The sequence below is a fragment of the Coregonus clupeaformis genome, chromosome 24, assembly GCF_020615455.1.
Source record: "Coregonus clupeaformis isolate EN_2021a chromosome 24, ASM2061545v1, whole genome shotgun sequence".
In the NCBI taxonomy this organism is placed as follows: domain Eukaryota; kingdom Metazoa; phylum Chordata; class Actinopteri; order Salmoniformes; family Salmonidae; genus Coregonus; species Coregonus clupeaformis.
The window spans coordinates 53,946,471-53,968,530 of record NC_059215.1 but is presented as its reverse complement, the minus strand read 5'-3'; the positions used below and the strand labels follow the sequence as shown (position 1 = coordinate 53,968,530).

Below are 22,060 nucleotides of genomic sequence, written 5' to 3'. Positions count from 1 at the left end.
GCACTGTAATTTACAAATTGATAAGAGCTATTGATAAGAGCTAGGTAAATGAGTAAGCCGTTTGGATAAGTGGATTTTAAATATAAATGACAATTGTTTTAGATCTATTTTACCTTATGATCACTGGAGCTCAATGTGAAACCAGTCATATGGCAGCAAACTGAAGAATATCAACATATCACCTTTTCCACCGTGACGTTTATGAAATGCTGGCCTTATAACCTTGCAGGGATGCGCAAATGACAGTATAGCGCCAAACCTACAAGAAGAAAATCTGGAACCTGGCACACGGTTCACGACGTCTGGACCGTTGTCATCACAGTTCCATGATTAGAGAGGATTATTAGGGTAGATTTACAGGACTACTGTTTAACCCCTATTCTACACTTTTCTCACCTTCCAATATTTCATGGATTAAACAATTGAATATGGCAACTTTCAGGATGAATCAAACCACTGTATTTTTTGATTCACCAATATATTTAGTGCGTAAAGGCTTTCCAAACCTGTTTTTCTATTATTCTTAAATACTTTCCTAACCCTGAATAATATACAAGATCAGGGTATTTTTAAATCTACCAATTGGTGCTGAAAAGGAGACGAATATACAGTGAGGGAAAAAAGTATTTGATCCCCTGCTGATTTTGTACGTTTGCCCACTGACAAAGAAATGATCAGTCTATCATTTTAATGGTTGGTTTATTTGAACAGTGAGAGACAGAATAACAACAAAAAAATCCAGAAAAACGCATGTCAAAAATGTTATCAATTGATCTGCATTTTATTGAGGGAAATACGTATTTAACCCCTCTGCAAAACATGACTTAGTACTTGGTGGCAAAACCCTTGTTGGCAATCACAGAGGTCAGACGTTTCTTGTAGTTGGCCACCAGGTTTGCACACATCTCAGGACCAGCAGCGAAGTCGAGGAGCCATCGCCAGGGGAAAGCGCTGGCAGATCTCCGTGGCAGCTTCGACTGGGTCAAGCCCATTGAGGAGCTGGTGACGAGGGTTGGAGACAGAGGAGCGAGAGGTGGGCGAGAACGATGGAGGCCTGGCCCACGGGGAGGAGAGACCCCAGAAAATTTTTTAGGGGGGCTCACGACGTCGGGGCAGCAGGAGGCCGCTATGGAGGCGGTCCAGCGGGGTTGCAGAGGAGGCCGCCAGGTTACGGGGGCCACTGGTAGAAGAGGGGATGGAAGGTGTAGAGGCACGGCGAGAGGTACTGGGGTGTGTTACCAGTCCGGTCCGGCCCGTTCCAGATCCCGGTGTAGGGCCAGTGGTGTGTGTCCCCTAGTACGGTCCGGGTCTGTTCCTGCTCCCCGCACCAAGTCTGTGGTGCGTCTCGTCAGCCCGGCTCTGCCCGTTCCTGCTCTCCGCACCAGGTCTGTGATGCGCGTCGCCAGCCCAGTCCGGCCCATTCCTGCTCCCCGCATCAAGTCTGTGGTGCGTCTCGTCAGCCCGGCTCTGCCCGTTCCTGCTCCCCGCACCAGGTCTGTGGTGCGCGCCGCCAGCCCAGTCCGGCCCATTCCTGCTCCCCGCATCAAGTCTGTGGTGCGTCTCGTCAGCCCGGCTCTGCCCGTTCCTGGTCTCCGCACCAGGTCTGTGGTGCGCGTCGCCAGCCCAGTCCGGCCCATTCCTGCTCCCCGCATCAAGTCTGTGGTGCGTCTCGTCAGCCCGGCTCTGCCCGTTCCTGCTCTCCGCACCAGGTCTGTGGTGCGCGTCGCCAGCCCAGTCCGGCCCATTCCTGCTCCCAGCACCAAGTCTGTGGGGCGTTTCGTCAGCCCTGTCCGGCCCGCTCCTGCTCCCCACACCAAGCCAGTGGTGTGCGTCGTCAGTGCAGCACGGCCCGTGCCTGTTCCCCACACCAAGCCAGTGGTGTGCGTCGTCGGTCCGGCACGGCACGTGCCTGTTCCACTGGTGCCTGGTCCGGCGCCGGTCAGATGCGTTACGAGATCTTGACAAGCAGATTTTTGTCCCACTCCTCTTTGCAGATCTTCTCCAAGTCATTAAGGTTTCGAGGCTGACGTTTGGCAACTCGAACCTTCAGCTCCCTCCACAGATCTTCTATGGGATTGAGGTCTGGAGACTGGCTAGGCCACTCCAGGACCTTAATGTGCTTCTTCTTGAGCCACTCCTTTGTTGCCTTGGCCGTGTGTTTTGGGTCATTGTCATGCTGGAATACCCATCCAAGACCCATTTTCAATGCCCTGGCTGAGGGAAGGAGGTTCTCACCCAAGATTTGACGGTACATGGCCCCGTCCATCGTCCCTTTGATGCGGTGAAGTTGTCCTGTCCCCTTAGCAGAAAAACACCCTCAAAGCATAATGTTTCCACCTCCATGTTTGACGGTGGGGATGGTGTTCTTGGGGTCATAGGCAGCATTCCTCCTCCTCCAAACACGGTAAATTGAGTTGATGCCAAAGAGCTCGATTTTGGTCTCATCTGACCACAACACTTTCACCCAGTTCTCCTCTGAATCATTCAGATGTTCATTGGCAAACTTCAGACAGGCCTGTATATGTGCTTTCTTGAGCAGGGGGACCTTGCGGGCGCTGCAGGATTTCAGTCCTTCAAGGCGTAGTGTGTTACAAATTGTTTTCTTGGTGACTATGGTCCCAGCTGCCTTGAGATAATTGACAAGATCCTCCCGTGTAGTTCTGGGCTGATTCCTCACCGTTCTCATGATCATTGCAACTCCACGAGGTGAGATCTTGCATGGAGCCCCAGGCCAAGGGAGATTGACAGGTCTTTTGTGTTTCTTCCATTTACGTTTAATCGCACCAACTGTTGTCACCTTCTCACCAAGCTGCTTGGCGATGGTCTTGTAGCCCAGTCCGGCCTTGTGTAGGTTTACAATCTTGTCCCTGACATCCTTGGAGAGCTCTTTGGTCTTGGCCATGGTGGAGAGTTTGGAATCTGATTGATTGATTGCTTCTGTGGACAGGTGTCTTTTATACAGGTAAAAAACTGAGATTAGGAGCACTCCCTTTAAGAGTGTGCTCCTAATCTCAGCTCATTACCTGTATAAAAGACACCTGGGAGCCAGAAATCTTTCTGATTGAGAGGGGGTCAAATACTTATTTCCATCATTAAAATGCAAATCTATTTATAACATTTTTGACAAGCGTTTTTCTGGATTTTTTTGTTGTTATTCTGTCTCTCACTGTTCAAATAAACCTACCATTAAAATTATAGACTGATCATGTCTTTGTCAGTGGGCAAACGTACAAAATCAGCAATGGATCAAATACTTTTTTCCCTCACTGTACATGTTTTTACATGGCTTTCTTTCATTGATCCCTAATATTCTGAAGTGTTCTCTCCATATATTCTACACTGTTAAAATGAAGTGCTTTGTAACACCAAAACTAGTGGCAACTGAGCTGCCACCAACTTGAAGGAGATGAAACCTTAATTTTGCTGGAGTATTGAAACACATCATCCCGAGATGTTCTGAAACATGACACGGTGTGTTTTAACACCACTTAAGCAAGTGTTGTGCAACACCTTGACAGGGACTGGGAGCACTAACGGAAGAGGTTGAAAACACATTTATTTGGTGTTTCAAGTCCAGTCTAGTGCAGAATTAGGTCCCTTCTCTTTTGGTGAGATAGATAACTTCTGGAGTATTTGAAATGATTTGATTTGATCTGATCATTGTCAGGCATTGTTGAGCAGTGAGCAGTAACTAGAGGTTTAACAGTTGTCTCATCATTGAATGTCATTTTGCCTGACAATTTTGATATCCATTCATCATGATCCATTAAGCCTACCCCTCATGGCCCAACAAGCTGCTTAATACTAATACAGAAAGTATCATTTTCTTTCTTCAAACATGCATAAAACATTGCATGGAACTCCATCTCATATTGCTCAAATGAACATCAAACCTGGTTTAAAAAAACAGATAAAGCAATACCTCACGGCACAACGCCTCTCCCCTATTTGACCAATATATTTTGTGTGTATGTATTGATATGTAGGCTGTGTGCCATTTTTAAATTAATGTAGTTCTGTCCTTGAGCTGTTCTTGTCTATCAATGTTCTGTATTATGTCATGTTTCATGTTTCAGGGCCTCCTGTAGCTCAGTTGGTAGAGCATGGCGCTTGCAACGCCAGGGTTGTGGGTTCAATTCCCACGGGGGGGCCAGTATGAAAAATGTATGCACTCACTAACTGTAAGTCGCTCTGGATAAGAGTGTCTGCTAAATGACTAAAGTGTAAAATAATCATAAAGTCAAAAATGTTTGAATTACACACAATCCAAAAAAGAGCAAGATAGGAGGAAGTGCAAGGAGATTAAAACCAGACGCATTTTTTACATTTTAGTCATTTCGCAGACGCTCTTATCCAGAGAGACTTACAGGAGCAATTAGGGTTAAGTGCCTTGCTCAAGGGCACATCGACAGATTTTTCACCTAGTCGACTCGGGGATTAGAGCCAGCGACCTTTCGGTTTCTGGCAAAACGCTCTTAACCACTAAGCTACCTGCCGCCCAAATGGTACCGCAGCATCGGCTCTCGGACCAACAGGCTCGGAGACAGCTTCTACCTCCAAGGCATAAGACTGCTAAATAGTTCATTAACGGTTACACGGACTATCTGCATTCACCCTATCTTGCACTGACTCTGTGCACACTCAAAATACTATATGTATGCACTATATACACACTAACGCTACACTGACACTCTAACAGAAAACCCACACACATTCACATACACTACATACACACACACACACACACACACACAAACACTTTCACACACATCATATGCTGCTGGTCCTCTCTTAATTTTACTTGTATTATTATCTATCCTGATGCCTAGTCACTTTACCCTGCCTTCATGTACATATCTACCTCAAATACCTTATTATTATAATCTATCCTGATGCCTAGTCACTTTACCCTGCCTTCATGTACATATCTACCTCAAATACCTTATTATTATCTATCCTGATGCCTAGTCACTTTACCCTGCCTTCATGTACATATCTACCTCAAATACCTTATTATTATTATCTATCCTGATGCCTAGTCACTTTACCCTGCCTTCATGTACATATCTACCTCAAATACCTTATTATTGTCTATCGTGACGCCTAGTCACTTTACCCTGCCTTCATGTACATATCTACCTCAACTACCTTATTATTATTATCTATCCTGATGCCTAGTCACTTTACCCTGCCTTCATGTACATATCTACCTAAAATACCTTATTATTATCTATCCTGATGCCTAGTCACTTTATCCTGCCTTCATGTACATATCTACCTCAAATACCTTATTATTATCCGTCCTGATGCCTAGTCACTTTACCCTGCCTTCATGTACATATCTACCTCAAATACCTTATTATTATCTATCCTGATGCCTAGTCACTTTACCCTGCCTTCATGTACATATCTACCTCAAATACCTTATTACTCTCTATCCTGATGCCTAGTCACTTTACCATGCCTTCATGTACATATCTACCTCAAATACCTTATTATTATCCTTCCTGATGCCTAGTCACTTTACCCTGCCTTCATGTACATATCTACCACAAATACCTTATTATTATCTATCCTGATGCCTCGTCACTTTACCCTGCCTTCATGTACATATCTACCTCAAATACCTTATTATTATCCATCCTGATGCCTAGTCACTTTACCCAGCCTTCATGTACATATCTACCTCAAATACCTTATTATTATTATCTATCCTGATGCCTAGTCACGTTACCCTGCCTTCATGTACATATCTACCTCAAATACCTTATTACTATCTATCCTGATGCCTAGTCACTTTACCCTGCCTTCATGTACATATCTACCTCAAATACCTTATTATTATCTATCCTGATGCCTAGTCACTTTACCCTGCCTTCATGTACATATCTACCTCAAATACCTTATTATTATCTATCCTGATGCCTAGTCACTTTATCCTGCCTTCATGTACATATCTACCTCAAATACCTTATTATTATCCGTCCTGATGCCTAGTCACTTTACCCTGCCTTCATGTACATATCTACCTCAAATACCTTATTATTATCTATCCTGATGCCTAGTCACTTTACCCTGCCTTCATGTACATATCTACCTCAAATACCTTATTATTATCCTTCCTGATGCCTAGTCACTTTACCCTGCCTTCATGTACATATCTACCTCAAATACCTTAATATTATCTATCCTGATGCCTAGTCACTTTACCCTGCCTTCATGTACATATCTACCTCAAATACCTTATTATTATCTATCCTGATGCCTAGTCACTTTATCCTGCCTTCATGTACATATCTACCTCAAATACCTTATTATTATCCATCCTGATGCCTAGTCACTTTAACCAGCCTTCATGTACATATCTACCTCAAATACCTTATTATTATCTATCCTGATGCCTAGTCACTTTACCCTGCCTTCATGTACATATCTACCTCAAATACCTTATTATTATCTATCCTGATGCCTAGTCACTTTACCCCTGCCTTCATGTACATATCTACCTCAAATACCTTATTATTATCTATCCTGATGCCTAGTCACTTTATCCTGCCTTCATGTACATATCTACCTCAAATACCTTATTATTATCCGTCCTGATGCCTAGTCACTTTACCCTTCCTTCATGTACATATCTACCTCAAATACCTTATTATTATCTATCCTGATGCCTAGTCACTTTACCCTGCCTTCATGTACATATCTACCTCAAATACCTTATTATTATCCTTCCTGATGCCTAGTCACTTTACCCTGCCTTCATGTACATATCTACCTCAAATACCTTAATATTATCTATCCTGATGCCTAGTCACTTTACCCTGCCTTCATGTACATATCTACCTCAAATACCTTATTATTATCCTTCCTGATGCCTAGTCACTTTACCCTGCCTTCATATACATATCTACCTCAAATACCTTATTATTATCTATCCTGATGCCTAGTCACTTTATCCTGCCTTCATGTACATATCTACCTCAAATACCTTATTATTATCCTTCCTGATGCCTAGTCACTTTACCCTGCCTTCATGTACATATCTACCACAAATACCTTATTACTATCTATCCTGATGCCTAGTCACTTTACCCCTGCCTTCATGTACATATCTACCTCAAATACCTTATTATTATCTATCCTGATGCCTAGTCACTTTACCCTGCCTTCATGTACATATCTACCTCAAATACCTTATTATTATCTATCCTGATGCCTAGTCACTTTATCCTGCCTTCATGTACATATCTACCTCAAATACCTTATTATTATCCGTCCTGATGCCTAGTCACTTTACCCTGCCTTCATGTACATATCTACCTCAAATACCTTATTATTATCTATCCTGATGCCTAGTCACTTTACCCTGCCTTCATGTACATATCTACCTCAAATACCTTATTATTATCCTTCCTGATGCCTAGTCACTTTACCCTGCCTTCATGTACATATCTACCTCAAATACCTTAATATTATCTATCCTGATGCCTAGTCACTTTACCCTGCCTTCATGTACATATCTACCTCAAATACCTTATTATTATCTATCCTGATGCCTAGTCACTTTATCCTGCCTTCATGTACATATCTACCTCAAATACCTTATTATTATCCATCCTGATGCCTAGTCACTTTAACCAGCCTTCATGTACATATCTACCTCAAATACCTTATTATTATCTATCCTGATGCCTAGTCACTTTACCCTGCCTTCATGTACATATCTACCTCAAATACCTTATTATTATCTATCCTGATGCCTAGTCACTTTACCCTGCCTTCATGTACATATCTACCTCAAATACCTTATTATTATCTATCCTGATGCCTAGTCACTTTATCCTGCCTTCATGTACATATCTACCTCAAATACCTTATTATTATCCGTCCTGATGCCTAGTCACTTTACCCTTCCTTCATGTACATATCTACCTCAAATACCTTATTATTATCTATCCTGATGCCTAGTCACTTTACCCTGCCTTCATGTACATATCTACCTCAAATACCTTATTATTATCCTTCCTGATGCCTAGTCACTTTACCCTGCCTTCATGTACATATCTACCTCAAATACCTTAATATTATCTATCCTGATGCCTAGTCACTTTACCCTGCCTTCATGTACATATCTACCTCAAATACCTTATTATTATCCTTCCTGATGCCTAGTCACTTTACCCTGCCTTCATATACATATCTACCTCAAATACCTTATTATTATCTATCCTGATGCCTAGTCACTTTATCCTGCCTTCATGTACATATCTACCTCAAATACCTTATTATTATCCTTCCTGATGCCTAGTCACTTTACCCCTGCCTTCATGTACATATCTACCACAAATACCTTATTATTATCTATCCTGATGCCTAGTCACTTTACCCTGCCTTCATGTACATATCTACCTCAAATACCTTATTATTATCCATCCTGATGCCTAGTCACTTTACCCAGCCTTCATGTACATATCTACCTCAAATACCTTATTATTATCTATCCTGATGCCTAGTCACTTTACCCTGCCTTCATGTACATATCTACCTCAAATACCTTATTATTATCTATCCTGATGCCTAGTCACTTTACCCTGCCTTCATGTACATATCTACCTCAAATACCTTATTATTATCTATCCTGATGCCTAGTCACTTTATCCTGCCTTCATGTACATATCTACCTCAAATACCTTATTATTATCCGTCCTGATGCCTAGTCACTTTACCCTGCCTTCATTTACATATCTACCTCAAATACCTTATTATTATCTATCCTGATGCCTAGTCACTTTACCCTGCCTTCATGTACATATCTACCTCAAATACCTTATTATTATCCGTCCTGATGCCTAGTCACTTTACCCTGCCTTCATGTACATATCTACCTCAAATACCTTATTATTATCTATCCTGATGCCTAGTCACTTTACCCTGCCTTCATGTACATATCTACCTCAAATACCTTATTATTATTATCTATCCTGATGCCTAGTCACGTTACCCTGCCTTCATGTACATATCTACCTCAAATACCTTATTACTATCTATCCTGATGCCTAGTCACTTTACCCTGCCTTCATGTACATATCTACCTCAAATACCGTATTATTATCCTTCCTGATGCCTAGTCACTTTACCCTGCCTTCATGTACATATCTACCTCAAATACCTTATTACTCTCTATCCTGATGCCTAGTCACTTTACCATGCCTTCATGTACATATCTACCTCAAATACCTTATTATTATCCTTCCTGATGCCTAGTCACTTTACCCTGCCTTCATGTACATATCTACCACAAATACCTTATTATTATCTATCCTGATGCCTAGTCACTTTATCCTGCCTTCATGTACATATCTACCTCAAATACCTTATTATTATTCTATCCTGATGCCTAGTCACTTCACCCAGCCTTCATGTACATATCTACCTCAAATACCTTATTATTATCCGTCCTGATGCCTAGTCACTTTACCCCTGCCTTCATGTACATATCTACCTCAAATACCGTATTATTATCTATCCTGATGCTTAGTCACTTTACCCTGCCTTCATGTACATATCTACCTCAAATACCTTATTACTATCTATCCTGATGCCTAGTCACTTTATCCTGCCTTCATGTACATATCTACCTCAAATACCTTATTATTATCCGTCCTGATGCCTAGTCACTTTACCCTTCCTTCATGTACATATCTACCTCAAATACCTTATTATTATCTATCCTGATGCCTAGTCACTTTACCCTGCCTTCATGTACATATCTACCTCAAATACCTTATTATTATCCTTCCTGATGCCTAGTCACTTTACCCTGCCTTCATGTACATATCTACCTCAAATACCTTAATATTATCTATCCTGATGCCTAGTCACTTTACCCTGCCTTCATGTACATATCTACCTCAAATACCTTATTATTATCCTTCCTGATGCCTAGTCACTTTACCCTGCCTTCATATACATATCTACCTCAAATACCTTATTATTATCTATCCTGATGCCTAGTCACTTTATCCTGCCTTCATGTACATATCTACCTCAAATACCTTATTATTATCCTTCCTGATGCCTAGTCACTTTACCCTGCCTTCATGTACATATCTACCACAAATACCTTATTATTATCTATCCTGATGCCTAGTCACTTTACCCTGCCTTCATGTACATATCTACCTCAAATACCTTATTATTCCATCCTGATGCCTAGTCACTTTACCCAGCCTTCATGTACATATCTACCTCAAATACCTTATTATTATCTATCCTGATGCCTAGTCACTTTACCCTGCCTTCATGTACATATCTACCTCAAATACCTTATTATTATCTATCCTGATGCCTAGTCACTTTACCCTGCCTTCATGTACATATCTACCTCAAATACCTTATTATTATCTATCCTGATGCCTAGTCACTTTATCCTGCCTTCATGTACATATCTACCTCAAATACCTTATTATTATCCGTCCTGATGCCTAGTCACTTTACCCTGCCTTCATTTACATATCTACCTCAAATACCTTATTATTATCTATCCTGATGCCTAGTCACTTTACCCTGCCTTCATGTACATATCTACCTCAAATACCTTATTATTATCCGTCCTGATGCCTAGTCACTTTACCCTGCCTTCATGTACATATCTACCTCAAATACCTTATTATTATCTATCCTGATGCCTAGTCACTTTACCCTGCCTTCATGTACATATCTACCTCAAATACCTTATTATTATTATCTATCCTGATGCCTAGTCACGTTACCCTGCCTTCATGTACATATCTACCTCAAATACCTTATTACTATCTATCCTGATGCCTAGTCACTTTACCCTGCCTTCATGTACATATCTACCTCAAATACCGTATTATTATCCTTCCTGATGCCTAGTCACTTTACCCTGCCTTCATGTACATATCTACCTCAAATACCTTATTACTCTCTATCCTGATGCCTAGTCACTTTACCATGCCTTCATGTACATATCTACCTCAAATACCTTATTATTATCCTTCCTGATGCCTAGTCACTTTACCCTGCCTTCATGTACATATCTACCACAAATACCTTATTATTATCTATCCTGATGCCTAGTCACTTTATCCTGCCTTCATGTACATATCTACCTCAAATACCTTATTATTATTATCTATCCTGATGCCTAGTCACTTCACCCAGCCTTCATGTACATATCTACCTCAAATACCTTATTATTATCTGTCCTGATGCCTAGTCACTTTACCCTGCCTTCATGTACATATCTACCTCAAATACCGTATTATTATCTATCCTGATGCTTAGTCACTTTACCCTGCCTTCATGTACATATCTACCTCAAATACCTTATTACTATCTATCCTGATGCCTAGTCACTTTATCCTGCCTTCATGTACATATCTACCTCAAATACCTTATTATTATCCGTCCTGATGCCTAGTCACTTTACCCTGCCTTCATGTACATATCTACCTCAAATACCTTATTATTATCTATCCTGATGCCTAGTCACTTTACCCTGCCTTCATGTACATATCTACCTCAAATACCTTATTATTATCCTTCCTGATGCCTAGTCACTTTACCCTGCCTTCATGTACATATCTACCTCAAATACCTTAATATTATCTATCCTGATGCCTAGTCACTTTACCCTGCCTTCATGTACATATCTACCTCAAATACCTTATTATTATCCTTCCTGATGCCTAGTCACTTTACCCTGCCTTCATATACATATCTACCTCAAATACCTTATTATTATCTATCCTGATGCCTAGTCACTTTATCCTGCCTTCATGTACATATCTACCTCAAATACCTTATTATTATCCTTCCTGATGCCTAGTCACTTTACCCTGCCTTCATGTACATATCTACCACAAATACCTTATTATTATCTATCCTGATGCCTAGTCACTTTACCCTGCCTTCATGTACATATCTACCTCAAATACCTTATTATTATCCATCCTGATGCCTAGTCACTTTACCCAGCCTTCATGTACATATCTACCTCAAATACCTTATTATTATCTATCCTGATGCCTAGTCACTTTACCCTGCCTTCATGTACATATCTACCTCAAATACCTTATTATTATCTATCCTGATGCCTAGTCACTTTACCCTGCCTTCATGTACATATCTACCTCAAATACCTTATTATTATCTATCCTGATGCCTAGTCACTTTATCCTGCCTTCATGTACATATCTACCTCAAATACCTTATTATTATCCGTCCTGATGCCTAGTCACTTTACCCTGCCTTCATTTACATATCTACCTCAAATACCTTATTATTATCTATCCTGATGCCTAGTCACTTTACCCTGCCTTCATGTACATATCTACCTCAAATACCTTATTATTATCCGTCCTGATGCCTAGTCACTTTACCCTGCCTTCATGTACATATCTACCTCAAATACCTTATTATTATCTATCCTGATGCCTAGTCACTTTACCCTGCCTTCATGTACATATCTACCTCAAATACCTTATTATTATTATCTATCCTGATGCCTAGTCACGTTACCCTGCCTTCATGTACATATCTACCTCAAATACCTTATTACTATCTATCCTGATGCCTAGTCACTTTACCCTGCCTTCATGTACATATCTACCTCAAATACCGTATTATTATCCTTCCTGATGCCTAGTCACTTTACCCTGCCTTCATGTACATATCTACCTCAAATACCTTATTACTCTCTATCCTGATGCCTAGTCACTTTACCATGCCTTCATGTACATATCTACCTCAAATACCTTATTATTATCCTTCCTGATGCCTAGTCACTTTACCCTGCCTTCATGTACATATCTACCACAAATACCTTATTATTATCTATCCTGATGCCTAGTCACTTTATCCTGCCTTCATGTACATATCTACCTCAAATACCTTATTATTATTATCTATCCTGATGCCTAGTCACTTCACCCAGCCTTCATGTACATATCTACCTCAAATACCTTATTATTATCCGTCCTGATGCCTAGTCACTTTACCCTGCCTTCATGTACATATCTACCTCAAATACCGTATTATTATCTATCCTGATGCTTAGTCACTTTACCCTGCCTTCATGTACATATCTACCTCAAATACCTTATTACTATCTATCCTGATGCCTAGTCACTTTACCCTGCCTTCATGTACATATCTACCTCAAATACCTTATTATTATCCTTCCTGATGCCTAGTCACTTTACCCTGCCTTCATGTACATATCTACCACAAATACCTTATTATTATCCATCCTGATGCCTAGTCACTTTACCCTGCCTTCATGTACATATCTACCTCAAATACCTTATTATTATCCTTCCTGATGCCTAGTCACTTTACCCTGCCTTCATGTACATATCTACCACAAATACCTTATTATTATCTATCCTGATGCCTCGTCACTTTACCCTGCCTTCATGTACATATCTACCTCAAATACCTTATTATTATCTATCCTGATGCCTAGTCACTTTACCCTGCCTTCATGTACATATCTACCTCAAACACCTTATTATTATTCTATCCTGATGCCTAGTCACTTTACCCTGCCTTCATGTACATATCTACCTCAAATACCTTATTACTATTCTATCCTGATGCCTAGTCACTTTACCCTGCCTTCATGTACATACCTACCTCAAATACCTTATTATTATCTATCCTGATGCCTAGTCACTTTACCCTGCCTTCATGTACATATCTACCTCAAATACCTTATTATTATCTATCCTGATGCCTAGTCACTTTACCCTGCCTTCATGTACATATCTACCTCAAATACCTATTATTATTATCTATCCTGATGCCTAGTCACTTTACCCTGCCTTCATGTACATATCTACCTCAAATACCTTATTATTATATATCCTGATGCCTAGTCACTTTACCCTGCCTTCATGTACATATCTACCTCAAATACCTTATTATTATCTATCCTGATGCCTAGTCACTTTACCCTGCCTTCATGTACATATCTACCTCAAATACCGTATTATTATTATCTATCCTGATGCCTAGTCACTTTACCCTGCCTTCATGTACATATCTACCTCAAATACCTTATTATTATATATCCTGATGCCTAGTCACTTTACCCTGCCTTCATGTACATATCTACCTCAAATACCTTATTATTATCTATCCTGATGCCTAGTCACTTTACCCTGCCTTCATGTACATATCTACCTCAAATACCGTATTATTATCTATCCTGATGCCTAGTCACTTTATCCTGCCTTCATGTACATATCTACTTCAAATACCTTATTATTATTATCTATCCTGATGCCTAGTCACTTTACCCTGCCTTCATGTACATATCTACCTCAAATACCTTATTATTATCCTACCTTATTATTATTCTTCCTGATGCCTAGTCACTTTACCCTGCCTTCATGTACATATCTACCTCAAATACCGTATTATTATCTATCCTGATGCCTAGTCACTTCACCCTGCCTTCATGTACTTTGTTCTGGTACTGGTACTCCCTATATATAGCTTCATTCTTGTGTACTTTATTTATCTTGTCTTACAATTTTTGTTTTTTTGTTTTTTACTCTGCATTGTTGGGAAGGGCTCGTAAGCACGCATGTGACAAACACAATTTTATTTGATTTCAACAAGAATAGACTATTCTCCATCCAAGGATAGATATTTGTCTTTGGCATCACCATGCAGGAATGATTAAAAACATATCATCAAGCTAATCCAAGCGTACCTTTTTACTGCGCTTGTTGACTCACTGACCAGCGCTAAGACAAGACGACGCCCTTTCTGAAGACTTCAGGAGAGGAAGCTGCAGCACCTGGGTAGCAGCTCTATGGGGTCACTCTCACCCTGTCCAGTGTTGGGGAACCCCCTGTTCTTCAGTCCTATGGAGTAAACAGTTAGTCTACCAAGTGTTTAATTGAATTTGATTTAATTACACAAAATCTTGTATAGTTTCCTGATATTGCAGTGTACTGTATTTCATTTGTTGGTGTAAGTGCCCATATTAATGTTGCACACTTCCTGTTCCCCCCTAACAATAATCCCCTGCTTCCCCTTACCTCTTCCCTGTCTGCTGTGCTCTTGGGAGGAGGTAGGTTACATTAACACTCAGTTTACAGGTGAATAATAACTGAAAGGCCTGATGAGATCTGCTTCTACAGACTATTTAATAATTGAATGTGACAGATGCACACAGAGCTTTGTTAACATTACCTCTCACAGCAGGAAAAACAGGTTTTCCTGTCTGAACTGCATCAAGCATCACTATACATATTCTTGGGCAATGAGTATGTACAGTGAGGGAAAAAAGTATTTGATCCCCTGCTGATTTTGTACATTTGCCCACTGACAAAGAAATTATCAGTCTATAATTTTAATGGTAGGTTTATTTGAACAGTGAGAGACAGAATAACAACAACAAAATTCAGAAAAACGCACGTCAAAAATGTTATAAATTGATTTGCATTTTAATTAGGGAAATAAGTATTTGACCTGAGATTAGGAGCACACTCGTAAAGGGAGTGCTCCTAATCTCAGCTTGTTACCTGTATAAAAGACACCTGTCCACAGAAGCAATCAGTCAATCAGATTCCAAACTCTCCACCATGGCCAAGACCAAAGAGCTCTCCAAGGATGTCAGGGACAAGATTGTAGACCTACACAAGGCTGGAATGGGCTACAAGACCATCGCCAAGTAGCTTGGTGAGAAGGTGACAACAGTTGGTGCGATTATTCGCAAATGGAAGAAACACAAAAGACCTGTCAATCTCCCTCGGCCTGGGGCTCCATGCAAGATCTCACCTGGTGGAGTTGCAATGATCATGAGAACGGTGAGGAATCAACCCAGAACTACACGGGAGGATCTTGTCAATGATCTCAAGGCAGCTGGGACCATAGTCACCAAGAAAACAATTGGTAACACACTACGCCGTGAAGGACTGAAATCCTGCAGCGCCCGCAAGGTCCCCCTGCTCAAGAAAGCACATATACAGGGCCGTCTGAAGTTTGCCAATGAATATCTGAATGATTCAGAGGAGAACTGGGTGAAAGTGTTGTGGTCAGATGAGACCAAAATCGAGCTCTTTGGCATCAACTCAACGTGTTTGGAGGAGGAGGAATGCTGCCTATGACCCCAAGAACACCATCCCCACCGTCAAACATGGAGGTGGAAACATTATGCTTTGGGGGTGTTTTTCTGCTAAGGGGACAGGACAACTTCACCGCATCAAAGGGACGATGGACGGGGCCATGTACCGTCAAATCTTGGGTGAGAACCTCCTTCCCTCAGCCAGGGCATTGAAAATGGGTCGTGGATGGGTATTCCAGCATGACAATGACCCAAACACACGGCCAAGGCAACAAAGGAGTGGCTCAAGAAGAAGCACATTAAGGTCCTGGAGTGGCCTAGCCAGTCTCCAGACCTTCATCCCATAGAAAATCTGTGGAGGGAGCTGAAGATTCGAGTTGCCAAACATCAGCCTCGAAACCTTAATGACTTGGAGAAGTTCTGCAAAGAGGAGTGGAACAAAATCCCTCCTGAGATGTGTGCAAACCTGGTGGCCAACTACAAGAAACGTCTGACCTCTGTGATTGCCAAAAAGGGTTTTGCCACCAAGTACTAAGTCATGTTTTGCAGAGGGGTCAAATACTTATTTCCCTCATTAAAATGCAAATCAATTTATAACATTTTTGACATGCGTTTTTCTGGATTTTTTTGTTGTTATTCTGTCTCTCACTGTTCAAATAAACCTACCATTAAAATTATAGACTAATCATGTCTTTGTCAGTGGGCAAACATACAAAATCAGCAGAGGATCAAATACTTTTTTCCCCTCACTGTATGCAAGAATGCAATGTGCTCGATCATAGTTAGGTACTCAAACAAACCAACATGGCTATAACATTTGTGTTTGCTACATCCTATGAGATCATTATAAGGTATACTATATACAGTGCATTCGGAAAGTATTCAGAACCCTTGACTTTTTCCACTTTGTTACGTTACAGCCTTATTCTAAGATTGATTAAATTGTTTTCCCCTCATTAATCTACACACAATACCCCATAATGACAAAGCAAAAACTGGTTTTTATAAATGTGTGCAAATGTATTACAAATAAAAAACTGAAATATGACATTTACATAAGTATTCAGACCCTTTACTTAGTACTTTGTTAAAGCACCTTTGGCAGCGATTACAGCCTTGAGTCTTCTTGGGTATGATGCTACAAGCTTGGCACACCTGTATTTGGGGAGTTATTCCCTTCTTCTCTGCAGATCCTCTAAAGCTCTGTCAGGTTGGATGAGGAGCGTCGCTGCACAGCTATTTTCAGGTCTCTCCAGAGATGTTAGATCGGGTTCAAGTCTGTGCTCTGGCTGGGCCACTCAAAGGACATTCAGAGACTTGTCCCGAAGCCACTCCTGTGTTGTCTTGGCTGTGTGCGTAGGGTCGTTGTCCTGTTGGAAGGTGAACCTTCGTCCCCAGTCTGAGGTCCTGAGCGCTCTGGTGCAGGTTTTCATCAAGGATCTCTCTGTACTTTGCGCCGTTCATCTTTCCCTCGATCCTGACTAGTCTCCCAGTCCATGACACTGAAAAACATCCCCACAGCATGATGCTGCCACCACCATGCTTCACTGTAGGGATGGTGCCAGGTTTCCTCCAGACGTGATGCTTGGCATTCAGGCCAAAGCTTTCAATCTTGGTTTCATCAGACCAGAGAATCTTGTTTCTCATGATCTGAGAGTCCTTTAGGTGCCTTTTGGCAAACTCCAAGCGGGCTGTCATGTGCCTTTTACTGAGGAGTGGCTTGCGTCTGGCCACTCTACCGTAAAGGCCTGATTGGTAGAGTGCTGCAGAGATGGTTGTCCTTCTGGAAGGTTCTCCCATCTCCACAGAGGAACTCTGGAGCTCTGTCAGCGCGACCATCGGGTTCTTGGTCACCTCCCTGACCAAGGCCCTTCTCCCCCGATTGCTCAGTTTGGCCGGGTGGCCAGCTCTAGGAAGAGTCTTGGTGGTTCCAAACTTCTTCCATTTAAGAATGATGGAGGCCACTGTGTTCTTGGATCCCTCAATGCTGCAGAAATGTTTTGGTACCCTTCCCCAGATCTGTGCCTCAACACAATCCTGTCTCTGAGCTCTACGGACAATTCCTAATATAGCTCTGACATGCACTGTCAACTGTGGGACCTTATATAGACAGGTGTGTGCCTTTCCAAATCATGTCCAATCAATTGAATTTACCACAGGTGGACTCCAATCAAGTTGTTGAAACATCTCAAGGATGATCAATGGAAACCGGATGCACCTGAGCGCAATTTCGAGTCTCATAGCAAAGGGTCTGACCACTTATGTAATAAAATAAAATAAAAACCTGTTTTCACTTTGTCATTATGGTGTACTGTTTGTAGATTGATGAGTATTTTTTAATTTTTTTAATCTGTTTCAGAATAATGCTGTAGCGTAACAAAATGTGGGAAAAGTCGAGGGGTCTGAATATTTTCCGAATGCACTGTATGCCACTTAGCAGACGCTTTGATCTCAAGCCACCGACAGGACAGAGTGAATACATTTTTGCATGAGTATGTTGTGATCCCTGCAGGGATTGAACCCTCAAACTTTGTGTTGCTAACGCCACGCTCTTACCAACTGAGTCACAAGGGACATTTGGTCAGTTCGAAGACACTATTTATTGGAGTCAATACCCATCTGTGATAGGTCATCTGTGATAGGTTAAAGCAATATAGAGGACAGGGAAGTGATGCTGATGGAAGTGACTCAAACTATGATGTCTTGAGTTCCTAGAAACGTGTCAAAATCAGAGCCTATATTCATAAAGCGTTTCGTAATAGGTGTGCGGATCTAGGATCAGTTTGATCATAAATAAGAATACATGGACAGGGGCGACCTGATCCTAGATCCGCATTACTATAATGTGAAGCTCTATGAATACGGTCACAGGCCTAACCATGATACGTAACACTTTCATTATCAACCATGTTTGGCATAGACTAACTGTCAATGTTGTATAACTTCAATCCTGTACACACAGTTATTCAGTTACCTGTCAGAGTTTAAAAAAAATAATTTTTAGCATTATATAGGCTGATAAAACATAAAGACATAAACAGAGTAGCGTAAGGAAGGCCTACACATCATTTATACGCATCTCTGTGTTTCTTGTGGTAACCTGAAGTATGTGGATCTGCTTAGGCATGTTGACGCACAGTAGTTGTATGACAGGTTGGTGGTGGTTGTTGTATTCAAATTAAATATTCTATGATCAAACAAATTGTTGACGAATTGGGGTTAACTTTAAGTGAGGAAACCACTTTCGATTGCGCACTAACCCCTGGTTTCAAAATGCTTACAACTAAAGTGGAAGTTTGATCAAATCGATCGTCTGTCTCAAGAAAAAAAAAGATATTTGTCCATAATTTCTCACCAATATGAGATATATGTTTTATATGAATAACTTACCGTCCACGAACTCAATAAAAGTCCGTTATAAACATTTTAAAAGATTTGCGGCATAATCCTCTTCCTTTCTGTTTCTTCTCTCCAGTCTTCTCTCCCTTCTGTGAAGACAGTTGAATAAATGTAAACAAAATAAACTGCTGTAGGACTACAGTTTTTACGACAATCCATGTACAGTCATAAGCCGTTATACGTCTCTATACCTCGACTGTAAAATGTAATATTCAACTAACAACTAATAGGCAATGCGGCAATAGAGTGATTATTCGGAAGAGTCGAACTGCTCATGGAACGAGAAGCGGAAGTACCGACTTCTAGGGAAATGTTCAGCGCACACTTCAGTGCAATCTTCTTTGGGAGATTGTTATAGGTATCTATGCCTAGATTGCAACATGTACTATTCAACTAACAACTGTTAAGGCAATGGCGCAATAGAGTGATTATTGGAAGAATCGAACCGCTCATGCATGAGAACCGGAAGCGCCGATTACTAAGGGGAAAAGTGGACGATTTTAAGTGGACATTTCAGTGCAAACTCCATTTCAAACTTATTTGGAAGATTGTTGTGTAGAAATGGAGGGAGGGGGAGAGGATAGGCGGGCACAATGTGTAGCTACAGCGCATACTGCTATGGAATGTTGAATGACTCGTGTAGTCCTGGACTCTTGTCAGGAGACGGAATGGAAGGTAAGAAGTCTGATGTTGTGATCGCGTGCTGCTAAAATTAATTGTTTTAGTTGGTTCAGCATTGTAATTCGTTGGTGTTGCTAGCTAGCTAGTTAACGAGCTATATGATAAGAGCAGCTACTTAAACTAACTAGTTACTGGTAGCTAGATAGATGACATTCAATTCGACTCCATTGTGGCTAGCTAGCTCTCTCTCACTAACGACGTTAGCCAGCTAGCCAAGCGAAACTCAAGTCTATCATAAATCGTGTTGTTGAGTTAGCTTGGCGAGCTGTTTTAAATACTGACCAGACCACCTCGCTTTTCTAGCTAACCTAGGTCGCTAGCTATAAAGCAAACAACAGGGCTAATGTTAACCCACGGAATGATGTTTCCTAAGCTTGTTAGGTTGAAGCCATCTGTGTGTGGGTGTGTGTGTGTGTGTGTGTGTGTGTGTGTGGGGCAACACATGATGTCATGACACAATCTTATGAGGTATAGCTAAATTATAATTTGTGTGTCTGTCTCTGTGTTATATCTTTATAGTGGCAGATACCTGAGCTGATTCCAGACCAACTGGACAGGACATATTACAAGTTTACACACACAAGCTTACAACATGTCTCTGCATCATATTACATACACATGTCACAGATGATAATCTCCCTCTCCTTCACTCCTAGTGAGGGTGGCAGCTCAGTGTCTTCCCCAGCCCAGTCTAGTGACCATCGTCCTCTGCACTCAGCCAGCCTAAACAGACAGGTATACACATCACTGGGACATTGTTATTACATTCTCATTAACGGACATTAACACCTTAGGGAATGGTAGTTGTACCTGCATCGACTGATCACATCTGATCTTACCCCCTTCTGATAACCAGGTGGCGAATCGCATCTCTGCATGTCTGGCAGACATATCAGTGTGGATGTCGGATCACCACCTCAAGCTGAACCTCTGCAAGACGGAGCTGCTCTTCCTCCCGGGGAAGGACTGCCCGCTCCATGATCTCGCCTTCACGGTTGACAACTCCATTGTGTCCTCCTCCCAGAGTGCAAAGAACATTGGCGTGACCCTGGACAACACATCAAAGCGGTGACCCGATCCTGCAGGTTCATGCTCTACAACATTTGCAGAGTACGACCCTACCTTATGCAGAAAGCAGCACAGGTCCTAATCCAGGCACTTGTCATCTCCCGTCTGGATTACTGCAACTTGCTGTTGGCTGGGCTCCCTGCCTGTGCCATTAAACCCCTACAACTTATCCAGAACGCTGCAGCCCGTCTGGTGTTCAACCTTCCCAAGTTCTCTCATGTCACCCCGCTACTCCGCACACTCCACTGGCTTCCAGTTGAGGCTTGCATCTACTACAAGACCATGGTGCTTGCCTACGGAGCTGTGAGGGGAACGGCACCTCCTTACCTTCAGGCTCTGATCAGACCCTACACCCAAACGAGGGCCCAGTCAAAGCTATTCGCTGCTCTGGCACCCCAATGGTGGAACAAGCTCCCCCACGACGCCAGGACAGCGGAGTCACTGACCACCTTCCGGAGACACTTGAAACCCTACCTCTTTAAGGAATACCTGGAATAGTATAAAAGTAATCCTTCCTATATTTGAGATTCTTCGAAGTAGCCACCCTTTGCCTTGATGACAGCTTTGCACACCCTTGGCATTCTCTCAACCAGCTTTATGAAGTAGTCACCTGGAACGCATTTCAATTAACAGGTGTGCCTTCTTAAAAGTTAATTTGTGGAATTTCTTTCCTTAATGCATTTGAGCCAATCAGTTGTGTTGTGACAAGGTAGGGTAGTATACAGAAGATAGCCCTATTTGGTAAAAGACCAAGTCCATATTATGGCAAGAACAGCTCAAATAAGCAAAGAGAAATGACAGTCC

At 41.5% G+C, this 22,060-nt stretch overlaps 1 protein-coding gene and 1 long non-coding RNA gene across 3 annotated transcripts in view; one reads left to right on the top strand and one right to left on the bottom strand.

Annotated features, from left to right (window-relative positions):
• Positions 1 to 19,781, bottom strand: part of stat6 (signal transducer and activator of transcription 6, interleukin-4 induced) — a 76,978-nt gene extending 57,197 nt beyond the window's left edge. The window contains exons 1-2 of one of the 2 annotated variants that reach the window (XM_041845468.2): positions 19,499 to 19,781; positions 14,750 to 14,903 (exon numbers count right to left, since the gene is read on the bottom strand). The gene's annotated coding sequence lies outside the window, so the exon portion shown is untranslated. The remainder of the gene's footprint in view (positions 1 to 14,749; positions 14,904 to 19,498) is intronic. The other variant, XM_041845467.2, reaches the window with a different exon arrangement.
• Positions 19,782 to 19,913: 132 nt separating this feature from the next.
• Positions 19,914 to 21,086, top strand: LOC121537856. The gene is made up of 3 exons (XR_005995156.2): positions 19,914 to 20,182; positions 20,708 to 20,923; positions 21,045 to 21,086. It is a non-coding gene; the product is annotated as an uncharacterized LOC121537856 (long non-coding RNA).
• The last annotated feature ends 974 nt before the right edge of the window (positions 21,087 to 22,060 follow it).